Here is a 14,645-nt window from a genome sequence, read left to right on the forward strand (position 1 = left end):
GGAGTTTAATCCACAAAGCTACTGCTATTGATTAATATCTGATACGCATTAAAGGGGGGATCCGGCCGGGAAAAAAAAAATTTAAAAGTCAGCAGCTACAAACACTGTAGCTGCTGACTTTAAATAAGCACACTTACCTGTCCTGGGTGCCTGCGATGTCGGCCACCCGAGGGCGACCCGTCCCTCGGCTCTCGGGACCGCCATCCTAACTAAGGGAAACAGGCAGTGGAGCCTTACGGCTTCACTGCCCGTTTCCTACTGCGCATGCGCGAGTCGCGCAGCGCTTTGTGAATGGGACGCGATGCGTTGTGGGACACACACAGTTCCCATAATACACCGCGCCCCATTCCCCAGAAGACAACGCGGGGAGGAGAAGACAGAACATCACCGCGGAGTAGGAAGAGGCAGATTAGGAAGACTGCCTAGCAACATCTATTTCAGGTGAGTTAAAAAAAAAAAATTTCCTCCAATTTTTTTAGGTACTTTTTGGTGCAATTTTTTTTTTTTTTTGTGGTGGGCCTCCACTTTAAGAAAGAGATTTATCAGTATATCTCATATTGTTCATTGACCTGTCCTACCAACCAGTTTCAAATAAAGCAAAATAAAAATTCAGCATCTTGTCTGTTGTGAAATGGGAATTGCATGGGAAGGTCGGAGGGAAGCGCGATGGTAAAAGGCAAAATGAACAAATCAGCAGCTCCCAAGGGAGTAGTGTAGTAGTAGTATATATATATATATATATATATATATATATATATATATATATATATATATATATATATATATACATACACATATATACATACATTTTTTTTTTTTATATATATTATGAGTTAAAAATCAGTATTTTTTGCTAAAAAAAATTAAATTAGAACCCCCAAACATTATATATATATATATATATATATATATATATATATATATATATATATATTTGGGGGTTCTAAGTAATTTCCTAGCAAAAAATACTGATTGTACCTTATAAACAACAAATGTTAGAATTACGCCTGGTCTCACTTACATGCATAGGCAGATGAACTATCCTTTTAAATAGATACAGCAGAATTTGAATATTATTAGCTATACTGATACACAGATGGATCCTCCAGGACAACAGGCAAGGGGGAATTTAAAGCAAAATGTGTGATGGGTCTATATGTAGTGTGTAATGGTCTACAGGAAATTGTACAATCAACAGAATCTCCTAAAGACCCATCACACACTATACAATCTGATTGTACAGTCTCCTTTAGATCTGCCATCAATACACAGGTGATGTTGTCCTGTTGGTTTCAGTGAATCTAAAGCTGGCCATACACTATACAATCTGATTATACAATTTGTATTAGATTTACCACAACTATATGTAATAGGAGGACAGACCTAAACCATCCAATCATGCAGGCCCTTGTATTGCATAGCGGACAGTAGATCTAAAAGGGATTGTATAGTGTGTGTGATCAGCCTATAGGAGGTTGTACAATCAGATTGCATACTGTGTAGCTGAAGGGTCCTCCCAGTGATGAGGGGACAATTGACACCCCAGCAGTGTCCTGACTAGAAGAGGGGGGGGAGGGTCACACGGCTGCCACACACTCACCATTTGCTCGGACGATTCACCACTTGCCTTTTTCTGTCATTTGTTGTTTACAAGTTAAAATCAGTATTTTTTTTGCTAGAAAATGACTTAGAACCCCCAAACATTATATATATTTTTGAGGTGTCGCCGCACCACGTTAGAGAGAGAGCAATAATTCTAGTGCTAGACCTCCTCTGTAAAAAGGTAATTTTTAAGGAGATTTTTAAGTACCGAAGTCTGTCGCCATGCACAATTTTAAAACGTGACGTTAGGTATCTATTTACTTGGCGTAATATCATCGTTCGCATTATAGAAAAAAATTGGGCTAACTTTACTGGGTTTTTTTTTATTATTATTTATTTTTTAAATTCACAAAAGTGTTTTTTTTCCCCCCAAAAATCATGTTTAAAAAAATTGCTGCACAAATACAGTGTGACATTACATTTTGCAATGATCACCATTTTATTCCCTGGGGTCTCTGCTAAAGAAAAAAAAAATGTTTGGTGGTTCTGAGTAATTTTCTAGCAAAAAAAAAAAAAAAAAAAAAAAAAAAGATGATTTTTGCATGTAGGAGAGGAGTGCCGGAATTGGCCTGGTATGGAAGCGGTTAAATCTGCTAGTACATCTAGCATTCCCCTCCCCCCCTCCAGACTGAAAAATACTGCTGTCCAAAGGTGCCTCCTGTTCTCCTTCATCCAGAGTGGGGGACTCTAATATAAGAGGTGTATTACTGGCCAGATCACCGGGTGAACACAGAATAAAAAAGCTTAAAAGAAACAAAAACGAATGCAGCCACCACATCTAATGACTGATAAGCTGCAATAGAATACATTTTTGGGTTTAACCACTTCAGACCCAGAAGGTTTTACCCCCTTCCTGACCAGGCCATTTTTTTGCGATACGGCACTGCGTTACTTTAACTGACAATTGCGCGGTCGTGCGACCCTGTACCCAAATATAATGTTTGTCCCTTTTTTTCCCACAAATAGAGCTTTCTTTTGGTGGTATTTGATCACCTCTGCAGTTTTGATTTTTTGCATTATATTCGAAAAAAGACTGACAATTTAAAAAAAAAAAAAGATATTTTTTACTTTGTGCTATAAAACATTCCTCAAAAAAATTAAAAAATAATAATGTCTTCATAAATTTAGCCCACTATGTATTCTGCTACATATTTTTGGTAAAAAAAAATCCCAATAAGCGTATATTGATTGGTTTGAGCAAAAGGGCGCCATGTCCGCCAGGCACCCGCAAGCTTTTGTGACAGAGCAGGAACGTGGAACTTTGTGTGTAAATCACACAGATCCACGTCCTGCCAGGGGGAGTAGAGACGGATCTTGTGTTCCTAGTGTATAGGGACACCGATCGGTCTCCTCCCCTAGTCAGTCCCACCCCCCCTCCACAGTTAGAACACATTTAACCCCTTGATCGCCCCCTAGCATTAACCCCTTTCCTGCCAGTGACATTTATACAGTAATCAGTGGCTATTTTTAGCTCTGATCGCTGTATAAATGCCAATGGTCCCAAAAAAAAAGTGTCTGATCTGTCCGCCGCAATGTCGCACTCCTGATAAAAATCAGTGATCGCTGCCATTACTAGTAAAAAAAAAAAAAATAATAATAAAAATGACATAAAACTATTCCCTATTTTGTAGATGCTATAACTTTTGTGCAAACCAATCAATATACACTTATTGCGATTTTTTTTTTTTTTTACCAAAAATATGTAGAAGAATACGTATCAGCCTAAACTGATGAAAAAATTAGTTTTTTTACATTTATTTTTTGGATATTTATTATAGCAAAAAGTACAAAATATTGTTTTTTTGTTTTTTTTTTTAAATCGTCGCTCTTTTTTTTGTTCATAGCGCAAAAAATAAAAACCGCAGAGGTGATCAAATACCACTAAAACAAAGCTCTATTTGTGGGAAAAAAAAGGATATACATTTTGTTTGGGTATAACGTCACACGACCGAGCAATTGTTAGTTAACCAATTGCCGACCGTCTAACGCATATATACGTCGGCAGAATGGCACGGGCAGGCAGAATCACGTACCTGTACGTGATCTGCCTCCCGCGGGCGGGGAGACCGATCGGACCCCCCCCCGGTGCCAGCGGCGGTCGGCATTTCACTGGGAGCGTTGGGAGGCGAGGGGGAGACCATCCGATCGTGGCCCCCCCCTCGCGATCGCTCCCAGCCAATCGGAATCCTCCCCTGCCTGTGTGTAGTTTCACACAGGCAGAGGATGTGATGTCATCTCTCCTCGGCTTGGCAGTTTCCGTTCCAGCGCCGAGGAGAGAAGACATGTAAGTGCACAAAACACTACACACACACAGTAGAACATCCCATGACTAAGTCTTTATGACGAAACATGTCGGGGCGTGGCTACACGGCAATCGTTTTTGAGTGACGTAGGACGCTGTGACAGGGAGCGCCATACGAGGAAAGGTGGAAGTCGGTCACATCTACACCAGGGATCGGGTGAGACGGGTATTTTCGAGAGCGCAGTACCTGGGTCCGCCGTGACCACCACACACTGGTTTACTTACTTCATTTTTTTGCTGTGACAACTTGCTGTGCTGTGTTACTGTTGAGCCTGCAGTGAATTTTAAGGATGTGAGTGCAATGGTGAAGGGGCTTTTGATTTTTAATAAATTTTATTACGTTATTGCACCATTGGATTATTTTTCTTTTTTCATGTGGAGAGAGCTCTTGGGCATTACACTTTGGAGAGTTAAAGGTGTACAGGTTTACCACTGAAGATCATTCTTATCCCTTGTGAGTGTGGGATAGAAGCTTGTTGGCCCTGACACGAGAGTGTGGGCAAAAGGAGCTGGTGAGTGCATTCACCTAAGGGGAGTGGATTCACAGTCACAGAGGTGCGGTGGAAGATTCATTTAAGTAGAAGATTTGCACCACAACACGTCACGGATTTTGTTTTGGACTATTTTATTTTTGGATTGTTTGTGGACACACTTTATAGATATAATTTTTTGCGAGTTAATTCACATTGGCTCTCAGTTATAATTGTCACATTATATTTATATGTGCACAGATACGTTATTCACTTAATTGGTTTATATGCACCATTCGTTTGTGATTTTTTTGAGTACATCATTGTATGCACATTAATGATGAAGGATGAGGACGTGATGTAATCATTGCACAGGTTGATACATCAGCTTATCACTCTTCACTACACTTCATTATTTGATTAGGGATCACTTTTAGCGCTGCTATTTTGAGTTCACTAGGGGCGAGTTTGTGGTGAATCAATTTTTTACTGTATACTTATCATTTAAGCAGCAGCTCAGATTTAGGTTTTTGCCATCAGCGCAGCGTTTTTGGGTGTATGAGTGGGCGGATTTTTATACATCTAATCTTTTTTACACAGTAGAACATGCCAGGCATACTTTACACCCCCGATCGCCCCCCGATCCCCCCCCTGTCACAAACACCAAGCAGAATTTTTTTTTCTCTGATTACTGATTGGTGTCAGTTTGTGACAGTTACAGTGTTAGGGCAGTGAGTATTACCCCCCTTTAGGTCTAGGGTACCCCCCTAACCCCCCCTAATAAAGTTTTAACCCCTTGATCACCCCCTGTCACCAGTGTCACTAAGTGATCATTTTTCTGATCGCTGTATTAGTGTCGCTGGTGACGCTAGTTAGGGACGTAAATATTTAGGTTCGCCGTCAGCGTTTTATAGCATCAGGGACCCCCATATACTATCTAATAAAGGTTTTAACCCCTTGATTGCCCCCTAGTTAACCCTTTCACCACTGATCACTGTATAACTGTTACGGGTGACGCTGGTTAGTTCGTTTATTTTTTATAGTGTCAGGGCACCCGCCGTTTATTACCAAATAAAGGTTTAGCCCCCTGAACGCCCGGCGGTGATATGCGTCGCCCCAGGCAGCGTCAGATTAGCGCCAGTACCGCTAACACCCACGCATGCAGCATACGCCTCCCTTAGTGGTATAGTATCTGTACGGATCAATATCTGATCCGATCAGATCTATACTAGCGTCCCCAGCAGTTTAGGGTTCCCAAAAACGCAGTGTTAGCGGGTTCAGCCCAGATACCTGCTAGCACCTGCGTTTTTCCCCTCCGCCCGGCCCAGCCCAGCCCACCCAAGTGCAGTATCGATCGATCACTGTCACTTACAAAACACTAAACAAATAACTGCAGCGTTCGCAGAGTCAGGCCTGATCCCTGCGATCGCTAACAGTTTTCTTGGTAGCGTTTTGGTGAACTGGCAAGCACCAGCCCCAGGTAGCGTCAGGTTAGCGCCAGTACCGCTAACACCCACGCACGCAGCATACGCCTCCCTTAGTGGTATAGTATCTGTACGGATCAATATCTGATCCGATCAGATCTATACTAGCGTCCCCAGCAGTTTAGGGTTCCCACAAACGCAGTGTTAGCGGGATCAGCCCAGATACCTGCTAGCACCTGCGTTTTGCCCCTCCGCCCGGCCCAGCCCAGCCCACCCAAGTGCAGTATCGATCGATCACTGACACTTACAAAACACTAAACGCATAACTGCAGCGTTCGCAGAGTCAGGCCTGATCCCTGCGATCGCTAACAGTTTTTTTGGTAGCGTTTTGGTGAACTGGCAAGCACCAGCGGCCTAGTACACCCCGGTCGTAGTCAAACCAGCACTGCAGTAACACTTGGTGACGTGGCGAGTCCCATAAGTGCAGTTCAAGCTGGTGAGGTGGCAAGCACAAGTAGTGTCCCGCTGCCACCAAAAAGACAAACACAGGCCCGTCGTGCCCATAATGCCCTTCCTGCTGCATTCGCCAATCCTAATTGGGAACCCACCACTTCTGCAGCGCCCGTACTTCCCACATTCACATCCCCAACCAAATGCAGTCGGCTGCATGAGAGGCATTTTCTTTATGTCCTCCCGAGTACCCCTACCCAACGAACCCCCCCAAAAAAGATGTCGTGTTTGCAGCAAGCGCGGATATAGGCGTGACACCCGCTATTATTGTCCCTCCTGTCCTGACAATCCTGGTCTTTGCATTGGTGAATGTTTTGAACGCTACCATTCACTAGTTGAGTATTAGCGTAGGGTACAGCATTGCACAGACTAGGACACACTTTCACAGGGTCTCCCAAGATGCCATCGCATTGTGAGAGACCCGAACCTGGAACCGGTTACATTTATAAAAGTTACAGTTACAAAAAAAAGTGTAAAAAAAAAAAACAAAAACACAAAAATATAAAATAAAAAATAATAGTTGTCGTTTTATTGTTCTCTCTCTCTCTATTCTCTCTCTTGTTCTGCTCTTTTTTTACTGTATTCTATTCTGCAATGTTTTATTGTTATTATGTTTTATCATGTTTGCTTTTCAGGTATGCAATTTTTTATACTTTACCGTTTACTGTGCTTTATTGTTAACCATTTTTTTGTCTTCAGGTACGCCATTCACGACTTTGAGTGGTTATACCAGAATGATGCCTGCAGGTTTAGGTATCATCTTGGTATCATTCTTTTCAGCCAGCAGTCGGCTTTCATGTAAAAGCAATCCTAGCGGCTAATTAGCCTCTAGACTGCTTTTACAAGCAGTGGGAGGGAATGCCCCCCCCCCAACGTCTTCCGTGTTTTTCTCTGGCTCTCCTGTCTCAACAGGGAACCTGAGAATGCAGCCGGTGATTCAGCCAGCTGACCATAGAGCTGATCAGAGACCAGAGTGGCTCCAATCATCTCTATGGCCTAAGAAACCGGAAGCTACGAGCATTTTTGACTTAGATTTCGCCGGATGTAAACAGCGCCATTGGGAAATTGGAAAAGCATTTTATCACACCGATCTTGGTGTGGTCAGATGCTTTGAGGGCAGAGGAGAAATCTAGGGTCTAATAGACCCCTTTTTTTTTCAAAAAAGAGTACCTGTCACTACCTATTGCTATGATAGGGGATATTTACATTCCCTGAGATAACAATAAAAATGATTTAAAAAAAAAAATGAAAGGAACAGTTTTAAAATAAGATAAAAAAAAATAATAATAATAAAGAAAAAAAAAAAAAAAAAAAAGCACCCCTGTCCCCCCTGCTCTCGTGCTAAGGCGAACGCAAGCGTCGGTCTGGCGTCAAATGTAAACAGCAATTGCACCATGCATGTGAGGTATCACCGCGAACGTCAGATCGAGGGCAGTAATTTTAGCAGTAAACCTCCTCTGTAAATCTAAAGTGGTAACCTGTAAAGGCTTTTAAAGGCTTTTAAAAATGTATTTGGTTTGTCGCCACTGCACGTTTGTGCGCAATTTTAAAGCATGTCATGTTTGGTATCCATGTACTCGGCCTAAGATCATCTTTTTTATTTCATCAAACATTTGGGCAATATAGTGTGTTTTAGTGCATTAAAATTTAAAAAAGTGTGTTTTTCCCCAAAAAAATGCGTTTGAAAAATCGCTGCGCAAATACTGTGTGAAAAAAAAAAATGAAACACCCACCATTTTAATCTGTAGGGCATTTGCTTTAAAAAAATATATAATGTTTGGGGGTTCAAAGTAATTTTCTTGCAAAAAAAAATTATTTTTTTATGTAATCAAAAAGTGTCAGAAAGGGCTTTGTCTTCAAGTGGTTAGAAGAGTGGGTGATATGTGACATAAGCTTCTAAATGTTGTGCATAAAATGCCAGGACAGTTCAAACCCCCCCCAAATGACCCCATTTTGGAAAGTAGACACCCCAAGCTATTTGCTGAGAGGCATGTCGAGTCCATGGAATATTTTATATTGTGACACAAGTTGCGGGAAAGAGACAAATTTTGCGCAAAGTTGTCACTAAATGATATATTGCTCAAACATGCCATGGGAATATGTGGAATTGCATCCCAAAATACATTCTGTTGCTTCTCCTGAGTACGGGGATACCACATGTGTGAGACTTTTTGGGAGCCTAGCCGCGTACGGGACCCCGAAAACCAAGCACCGCCTTCAGGATTTCTAAGGCCGTAAATTTTTGATTTCACTCTTCACTGCCTATCAAAGTTTCGGAGGCCATGGAATGCCCAGGTCGCAAAAAACCCCCCCAAATGACCCCATTTTGGAAAGTAGACACCCCAAGCTATTTGCTGAGAGGTATAGTGAGTATTTTGCAAACCTCACTTTTTGTCACAAAGTTTTGAAAATTGAAAAAAGAAAAAAAAAAATGTTTTTTCTCGTCTTTCTTTATTTTCAAAAACAAATGAGAGCTGCAAAATCCTCACCATGCCTCTCAGCAAATAGTTTGGGGTGTCTACTTTCCAAAATGGGGTCATTTGGGGGGGTTTGTGCCACCTGGGCATTCCATGGCCTCCGAAACTGTGATAGGCAGTGAAGAGTGAAATCAAAAATTTACACCCTTAGAAATCCTGAAGGCGGTGATTGGTTTTCGGGGCCCCGTACGCGGCTAGGCTCCCAAAAAGTCCCACACATGTGGTATCCCCGTACTCAGGAGAAGTAGCTAAATGTATTTTGGGGTGCAATTCCACATATGCCCATGGCCTGTGTGAGCAATATATCATTTAGTGACAACTTTGTGCAAAAAAAAAAAAAAAAAAATTTGTCACTTTCCCGCAACTTGTGTCAAAATATAAAACATTCCATGGACTCAACATGCCTCTCAGCAAATAGCTTGGGGTGTCTACTTTCCAAAATGGGGTCATTTGGGGGGGTTTTATGCCATCTTTCAAAATTTTCGGTCTTTTTCCGTGTATAGCGCAAAAAATAAAAACGGCAGAGGTGATCAAATACCATCAAAAGAAAGCTCTATTTGTGGGAAGAAAAGGACGCAAATTTCGTTTTGGTACAGCATTGCATGACCGCGCAATTAGCAGTTAAAGCGACGCAGTGCCGAATTGTAAAAAGTGCTCTGGTCAGGAAGGGGGTAAAACCTTCCGGGGCTGAAGTGGTTAAAGCGACGCAGTGCCGAATTGCAAAAAAAAAAAAAGTGGTTAAAAACAATTGCTAGTCATCGCCATCTAGTGGCTGAAATGCGGCATTACACACACACACACACACACACACACACACACACACACACACACACACACACACACACACACACACACACACACACACACACACACACACACACACACACACACACACTTCAGAATTTGATTTTAAACAAACCCCTGAGGGGAAAAATTATTTTATTCTTTCCTGTTACTGGCCATTTATAACATTGTTTTACACGATTTTATCGGAGCTTTCAGTTGAAAAACCTTTTTTCCAGCTGTGAAAATAATGGCGGTAGATGTACCGAATTTTATCCAATTGGTCGTCGGATCGCAGTTGATAATCCCATGCCGGTTTCATCTGGCTGACCCAACCAAAGGATATCTTGTGAGAATGGAGTGGGGGGAGAGTGACCCAAAATGCGACCTCATACGAAAATCTAATCTATCGATACAACCGCAAGGTGACCGTATCAATGAACCCCAGGGTCAGAATGTTCGACAGACTCGCCAACGGTGGCAACTGCTCCATGGAGATAGATCCGGTCAGGTTGGATGACACTGGTATCTATCAACTGAACATCAGCATTGATGACTACTTCTCTGTATTACTTACAGATTACTACACTGATGACGATGGCGGTGAAGATGATCTGGACAAAAACAAGGATGACTTTCCGCTGTATGTCACTCTTCTAATTATGGTAGGAATCATATTCAGCGTGGTGATCCTGACCGGTTGCATCTGGAATGTGTGCAGGTAAGTTCCGCTAGCACTTTATTTCCTTTCAAGAGTGTCTTCCCAGCCAGAAGTAGAAATTGTTGAAGAACTCTGTATTTGTGACCCAAAATGCGACCTCATACGAAAATCTAATATATCGATACAACCGCAAGCTGACCGTATCAATGAACCCCAGGGCCAGAATGTTCAACAGACTCGCCAACGGTGGCAACTGCTCCATGGAGATAGATCCGGTCCGGTTGGATGACACTGGTATCTATCAACTGAACATCAGCATTGATGACCAGATATATACACCGTATCCATTTGTGGCAGTTATTGTCCAACATCCGCCAGGTAAGTTACAGAAATCTAAGCCATATATAGTCTTTTCACCTTCTACCTTCTCTGTGTTACTTACAGATTACTACTTTGATGATGATGACCGTAGCGATGATCCGGACAAAAACAAGGATGACTTGCCGCTGTATGTCACTCTTCTAATTATTGTAGGAATCATATTCGGCGTGGTGATCCTGGCCGCTTGGATCTGGAATGTGTGCAGGTAAGTTCCGTTAGCAATTTATTTCCTTTGAAGAGTGTCTTCCCAGCCAGAAGTAGAAATTGTTGAAGAACTCTGTATTTGTCCTAAATACACAATGCGTATGTTATGTCTCCTTGTTCTTTACAGATATACATGCAAGCACATGAAAGAGGTAATAGAGACAGGTACCTTAGAAGACCTCTCCTTGAGGAGAGCACACAATCTAAGCCAGCCATTCTCAACCAGGGTTCCTCCAGAGGTTGCTATGGGTCCCTTGAGCTGTGGCTGATGAACCACCTATTTGATGGTGCCTACAGAGATCGAGGTTCAGCATCAATTAGCAAAGCCAGCAGCATGACACCAAATATCTTTTTAGCTGTCATTAACCACTTGAGGTCCGGGCCATAGCCGAATGACGGCTACAGCGCGGACCTCAATCTCCGGGAGGACGTCATATGACGTCCTCCCCTATGCACGCGCACCGCGCGCACCCTGCAGGGCGCGCGGTGTGCGCGCTGTGATCACCGAGTCACAGAGACTCGGATGATCACAGATCCGAGTAAGGGGCCGGTCCCGGCCCCTTACCATGTGATCAGCTGTCAGCCAATGACAGCTGGTCACATGATGTAAACAAAAGCTCGGTGATCGGTTTCGTTTTCTCCTCACGCTGACAGCGTGAGGAGGAAAAAAAAGCCGATCACCGGCTCATGTCAAAGGGACATCGGTCCCGAAGAGGAAGGAGGCACAGATGCCTCATCTGTGCCTCCAAGTGCCATCTGCCAGTGCCCACAGTGCCCACAAGTGCCACCTATTAAAACCCACAAGTGCCACCTATTAAAACCAACAAGTGCCACCTATTAAAACCCACAAGTGCCACCTATTAAAGCCCACAAGTGCCACCTATCAATGCCCACAAGTGCCACCTATTAGTGCCACCTAGCAGTGCTGCCATCAGTCAGTGCCCAATCAGTGCCCAACACTGCCACCCATCAGTGCCCATAACCGCCACCCATCAGTGCCCATCACTGCCACCTAACAGTGCCCATCAGTGCCGCCCCATCAGCGTACATCAACGAAGGAGAAAAATTAGCTGTTTGCAAAAATTGATAACAAAATATAAAAAAAAATATAATTTTTTTTCAAAAATTCTGTCTTTTAAAATTTTTTTAACAAAAAATAAAAACCGTAGAGGTGATCAAATACCATCAAAAGAAAGCTCTATTTGTGGGAAAAAAATGATAAAAATTTCATTTGGGTACCGTGTTGTATGACCGCGCAATTGTCATTCAAAGTGCGACAGCGCTGAAAGCTGAAAATTGGTCTGGACAGGAGGGGGGTTTAAGTGCCCAGTAAGCAAGTGGTTAAGGGTGGCATTCTGAACACCACTCTAAGGAGGGACATTCTTCCTATTGGCCACCAGTATAAGGGGCATTGTTCCTATTGACCCCTGATAAATTGGTTTTAATAAGGGTTCCTCGAGACCTGAAAATTATTTTTGGGGTTCCTCCAGGGTTAAAAGGTTGAGAAAGGCTGATCTGAGCAATATAAATACAGTAATCTCAATGCACAAATCTTTAATACCAAGATAAGGATCCTTAGACCCCTTTCACACTGAAGGGCTTTTTTAAGGCGCTATAGCACTAAAAATAGCGCCTGTAAAGCACCTGAAAAATGTCTCATCTGCAATCCCAGTGTGAAAGCCCGGGTGCTTTCACACTGGGGCGGTTCGCTTGCAGGACGTTAAAAAAGTCCTGCAAGCAGCATCTGTGGAGGAGCGGTGTATACACCTCCACCGCTCGTCCACCGCCCCTGCCCATTGGAATGCTTTGGCGCTATTCGGGCAGGAGCGGGGCGCTTTTAACCCCCTAAAAGAAGTTAAAAACGCCCATGTAGCGCCGCTGCCGAAAAGCGCTACACGGGCATTTTTCAACTCCTTCCAGAGGGTTAAAAGTGCCCCACTCCCGACAAGGCGCTATTCAAGTCTGCTAGCTCCTGGTGAAGAGGACCATGTCCATGAAACGTGTTGGGCAGAAAGACTTGCTATAAATCACTGCAGTGGTTTAATGACCGTTTTATAATTGTATTTTATTATATGTTTACTTTTTTTAAAGAAATTAAATAAAATGTTAAAAATTTTACTAAAAACGCTGTGCCTCAAAAGTCCCATATGTTACTACAGACACTTTGTTGTTCCTACTTAGTAGGAACAAACGATTTCTCTCCTCTCCCCTGACAGAACAGGGATTTGTGTGCGTGCATGTGCTGGCGGTCGTGCACGCGACTGCAGGTAGCCGGCAGTGATTTCGCCCGCCAGCCACACGCATCGGGTCTCCCGCCGTGCAGCCCCCTAGTGGCTCCTAAAGGGTATGATGTACCCATACGGGGTTTCGCCCAGAGGTGCCATTCTGCCGCTGTATATAGATGTGAGCCGGTCGAGAACCGGTTAAAGGGTATGTAAACCCTAATACTACACTTCTATTATTTAATTACATTTGGTTGTTTAAAAATAAATATAAAAGTTGCACCTTTTTGATTTTGTCAGAAATCTTGTCAGCCGATAACATCTCCGTGCCGACTGTTATCAATGCCATTGTTCCCAGCTATCTCTGGGGACTACAGAAACCCCCCCCCCCCAATCCCTCTATGTTATAGAACAGGGGTCTCAAACTCAAATTACCTGAGGGCCACAGGACGAGTAGGCCTGTAGGCCATGGCCAGCAGGACCCGCAGGTCACATAGGCCATGGCCAGAGGCCAGCAGGACCGCACAGGTCAGCGGCCAGCAGGACCCCACAGGTCAGCGGCCAGCAGGACCCCACAGGTCAGCGGCCAGCAGGACCCCACAGGTCAGCGGCCAGCTCCTAGCAGGATCCACAGGCCATGGGCACTTGAGCAGCACCCAGTGTTGAGGGCTATTTTGAGGTTACTGGATGGGCACTGGGGCAGGGTAAATGAGGTGTACAAGGGGGGATAGATGGGATGATCATGTGGGGGTCAGCTGGGGGTGTCAGGGTCTCTCACGGTGAACTCAGTGATGGGCCGATGGCAGCTGCCAGCTCGGGCTCAGCAGGACAGGTCCTCCTCCTTGCACTCCGAGCCAGTGAGTCAGACTCAGCCACAACGGTGTCCAAAAAGATCCCACTGGGAGTTGTAGTTTGGCTGTAGTCAGTGGTGTCACTAGGGTTGGCGTCACCTGGTGCGGTAAAACATGGTGTCACCCCCCCTGTCTAGGCTGCACAGCACCATGCAGGCAGCGCACAGTCATGGGGCGCACCCCAAACCAGCCCCTATAAATGATAGTATAGGGTGGTATAGTGGCAGATTAGGGTAGTATAGGGTAATGTAGTGGCAGGTTGGGGTGATTTAGGGTAGTATAGGGCATGTTGGGGTGGTATAGGTGTATCGCTGGTAGATTTGCGATCTACCATCTGATAGGTAAATTTAGTAACTTGTTCGTTAGGGAAGTTAGATTTGCCTCTGTTCCAGCTTGTCTGACGTTGCGGGTATTTCCATACTGAGCCGTGGGTGTCGCTGTTACCACTGGCTAGTGTTGGAAAGGCAACGTGTCGAAGCGTATGGATGCTCTTCTGTCCCGGAGACAACTCGGTGGAGGTGGTCCTCCGAGTTGCATTCTGGGAGAGGGTGTAAGTGGGACAGACGCCATTTTTTGGGGTTCGTTTTACAGCCACCTGCTAACCCTCCTGGCCGACAGGTATGCGTTAGAGAGCTATCTCGTGGTCCTCCGTTCCGGAGGCCCGCGTCGCATGGGTGGGCCCAGAAGCTTGTCTGGGGCCTACCACAGCAGCAGAGGAATGGTCCTGAGCTGTCTATCCAGAGTGAAGAAGCTGGACA

General features: G+C 44.1%; 1 long non-coding RNA gene across 1 annotated transcript in view; it reads right to left on the bottom strand.

The window, feature by feature from the left end:
- Positions 1 to 9,707: 9,707 nt before the first annotated feature.
- Positions 9,708 to 14,645, bottom strand: part of LOC141114329 (uncharacterized) — a 5,806-nt gene continuing 868 nt past the window's right edge. The window contains exon 2 of the long non-coding RNA XR_012236895.1: positions 9,708 to 10,898. This is a non-coding gene — a long non-coding RNA (uncharacterized lncRNA). The remainder of the gene's footprint in view (positions 10,899 to 14,645) is intronic.

This window comes from Aquarana catesbeiana, linkage group LG12 (genome assembly GCF_042186555.1).
Source record: "Aquarana catesbeiana isolate 2022-GZ linkage group LG12, ASM4218655v1, whole genome shotgun sequence".
In the NCBI taxonomy this organism is placed as follows: Eukaryota; Metazoa; Chordata; class Amphibia; order Anura; family Ranidae; genus Aquarana; species Aquarana catesbeiana.